The sequence below is a fragment of the Poecilia formosa genome, unplaced genomic scaffold (assembly GCF_000485575.1).
Source record: "Poecilia formosa unplaced genomic scaffold, Poecilia_formosa-5.1.2 Scaffold338, whole genome shotgun sequence".
NCBI lineage: Eukaryota > Metazoa > Chordata > Actinopteri > Cyprinodontiformes > Poeciliidae > Poecilia > Poecilia formosa.
The window spans coordinates 680,083-683,608 of record NW_006800277.1 but is presented as its reverse complement, the minus strand read 5'-3'; the positions used below and the strand labels follow the sequence as shown (position 1 = coordinate 683,608).

Here is a 3,526-nt window from a genome sequence, read left to right as displayed (position 1 = left end):
GAATCCGTCTCTCTTTATAGATATCTCCCTCTTCTTCCTCACATCGTGTCTTTAGGAAACTTTCAAAACAAAACATATTATAAAACGTATATTATGTGTTACATTCACCAGCAAAGTTTACAGAGGTGGTAAAGACTATTATTTATATGTAATTATTTCACTCTGTCGAAAGTAAGATACATCCCAAATCTCCCGTTTTTGTTTTGAAGGTTTCATAACAAAACTTCTTCGATGTGAGGAAGAAGTGGGAAATATATTTAAAGAGAGACGGATTCACTGCAGCACGGATGAATCTCGCATCGTATTTTGGACTCAGTCTCAGCTGCTGAATCACTCTGAAGCTAGAACTCGTCGGCTGAAAAACATATACATATTTATATATATATATATATATATATGTATGTTTATACCAGTGACGTGCGGTCAGGGGTCATTTATATTGCTATTTCACCCTGTGGTTTGTACTAAGTATCTACTTTTTACTTGTCTTAGCCAATTCTGATTAGTTTTTTCTTCAAAATCGCTAGATTTTCGCATTTTCCCATTCAAATGCTCATAAGCGAAGCCGGTGAGGCAACAGTGAGCTGAGCCTCACCTGGGATTGCGCACCTGGGATTGCGCAACTGCACTGGCTGCCATTGACCGTTGACCAACATGCTCCCATAGGGGAGCATGTTGGTCCTGTTTGTACGCCGGCAATGAAATGGCTAAAAAAACATTTAATATATGGACTGATTTTCCATAATTTAGCTTATGTATATAATGTACAGTGTTTTTTTTTTTGTTTTTTTGTCACAAATTGTGTGTGTATCGTGTTTTGTGTGCGGAGGAGCGATCAGAAACGGCAGAGAACAGACTCAAGGTGAGGCAGGCAGTTATCTTGCCTCATGGCAGGGGGCGCTCATGATCCCAGATATTGTGACTCCACAACTGCAGAGTAAGACACAGTAAGCTAGCGAGTTAGCCATATAGTAAATAAGTAAAGTACAGCAATATATTTGTTTTCTTCTCTCTTCCGACGTCAACATGAAAGACTACATTTCTACAGTAAAACAGTTTTCTAAAGTGGATTTTTATTTGAAGCAGGAGATAATAACTAAAGGAAGACCAACACCGGAGTTTTATGATTCTCAAACGAGGTAGAAAAGACATGCCGAGGATAGACTTGGCTTTGGATGAACGGATATTTTTGTGCAGAATTAGCGTGCATGAATTTCATTGATACATAAAGGTAAGACAGCAATAACATGTTTTTGTTTAGTTTTTTTTAATGAAATGTGCGTTTTGTGGGCTACAGTTTATGTTTAAATCAGTAAAGTAGAAGCGGTAGCTAATCTACCACAATTATTTATTAATAAAACATTAAGCCTAAAACGTACTACAACAACAGACTAAATGTTCAGTTCTGTGTGCAAAATTCTTGAATGCTTTTTGGTGTTATATCCTAAAACATGAAATGGTATTGTTGTCAGTTGCTATGGGAACGAGTCTGCTTAGCTTGGCGAATACAGATCACTTTGCTGTGGATCATAGCACGAAATTAATACCTACATTTTTAAGTTTCGCTGAGTTAACGCGGCTATGGATGACATGTAAAAGATTAGTCTTTTTGCCCCCCAGCGTTGTATGCATGCGCGAAATTTCCGTAGGTCCAATAATGTTATTGGACATGGTGTCTAAGTCATAAGTCAGTGCCTTACCACCAATGAACCTCACCGCACGTCACTGGTTTATACATACGGCGGTCGTGCTCAAGCTTTGATCCAAGCAAGGCATTCCGTTTCAGATTTTGGAAATCTGTGAATTTTAGTTCCACAAATACGATCAGGATACCTGACATCGCCTGTACAAAGCAAATTCAAAAGTGTTAAATGTTTTGCTGTTGGTAGACTTCGTGCAAAAGCAGAGTAAATTTTACACTGATAGAGTCACTTTCTCTTTATGTAAGTCTGGGGTGTACAGTATATTATTAGTAGTTAAAATCCAGTGTTAAAACAAAGTGTTTCCGTATCAAATCTAGAGGTGTTAAAATGGAATCAATAACTCTTGACTTCTGAACTCTGAACTCCACCAGAGGCTCTAACACTGAAGGAGTTAATTCACTGCCTCCGCCCCAGAATCACAGATTCCAACCGAAGCGAAGCGACAGAAGCCAAGTAATTTCAGGACTATTTACTTTCCACATGTCTGAGTTATTTACTGCGCTTGGTAAGTTACTTTTTTTCCGAGATGGTTTATAACTATTATTTTGAGTTGAGCTCAACCTGTATGATAGACGTCACGTTCGCCACACGGCTCGGTGTTAGCATATTTAGCTTAGCATGCCGAATGTTAGCAGAGTGTTGGAAAAATATCGAGCCGATGAAGATTCAGTCAAATTATTGGCTAAATTGAGCAGATCCGTAATAATCTGGAGTATGTTTTTTCATGATGTTGAACGTTTACATGCATATTGATCAGATTTATCAACCTTTCTGATCGATTTTTTTCCTTTGAAAAAATGTAAAAGGCTTTTTCACGTTGAGAGCATTATTCCCGCTGTTGTCTTCTTATCTACGTTTTGCAGCATGTTTTAATCCTTTTATTGCCTTTTTGTATATATTAGAACAAGTTTGGTTGAGGATGAATCGCCAGTCTCAGCCTAACCTCCCCCTCCTGATCCCTCCATGGATTCTTCGAAGATTCAAGCTCCAAAAATGATTATGTAAGTGTTAATATCTGTGAAACTCCACATTTCTGTAATGGAGGCTTGTCGTTATAGTTGTAGTAAAAATTCTTTATTGTTCTGTTTTTTGTTTATGATTCAGAGTCCGACACGGTTTGTCGTACTCAGAGACGAACAGCCCAACAACCTGAAGACAATCTGTTAGTGACTGGACATCTCTCTGGTGGAGTGCAGAGAGGAACTGTCTCTTATCAACAGAAACATAAACTGGATAAGAAATGATGGATCTGAATATCAGGTTGGTCTGTTATGTACTGTGCATATCTGGCAATCTACCTGTTAAAAGAAAATATACTTTATCAAATATTACATGAACTGCATGCATTGATACAGGCTTTACTTTCTCCACCGTGTACTTTAAACAATTTCATGCATATTGTATTGAAGAAAAATGTATATTAAGCATACTGCATTTTGTATTGCACAGCTGATATGTCAGACCTTTTAAAAAGCAATATGTGAAGGAAAGCGACATGTGAAACATGCACATTATTCCACGTTGTAATATGTTTGGTAATTATGGTGCACGTTTTGAAATAAATGCATTTGAGAAAATCATTGCCTCTTTATTAAATGTTTATTTTCCAAAGAATTTTTTAAAAGTTCAACACAATAAAGTACCTATTTAATATTAATTACAAATAACTCTTAAGAAGTTAAAGTACTCTGTGAGAGTTAATAAGATCTAACACTGAATTAATGTTAGTAAGTGTTAAATGATTAACTCCAGCAGATTTGATATTTGACACTTTATTAGAGTTAAGGTACCAACTCTCCAAAAAGAGTTAAATTAACACTTTC

At 36.8% G+C, this 3,526-nt stretch overlaps 1 long non-coding RNA gene across 1 annotated transcript; it reads left to right on the top strand.

The window, feature by feature from the left end:
• Nucleotides 1-2,073: 2,073 nt before the first annotated feature.
• Nucleotides 2,074-3,283, top strand: LOC107833161 (uncharacterized). The gene is made up of 2 exons (XR_001658875.1): nucleotides 2,074-2,704; nucleotides 2,808-3,283. It is a non-coding gene; the product is annotated as an uncharacterized LOC107833161 (long non-coding RNA).
• Nucleotides 3,284-3,526: the final 243 nt, after the last annotated feature.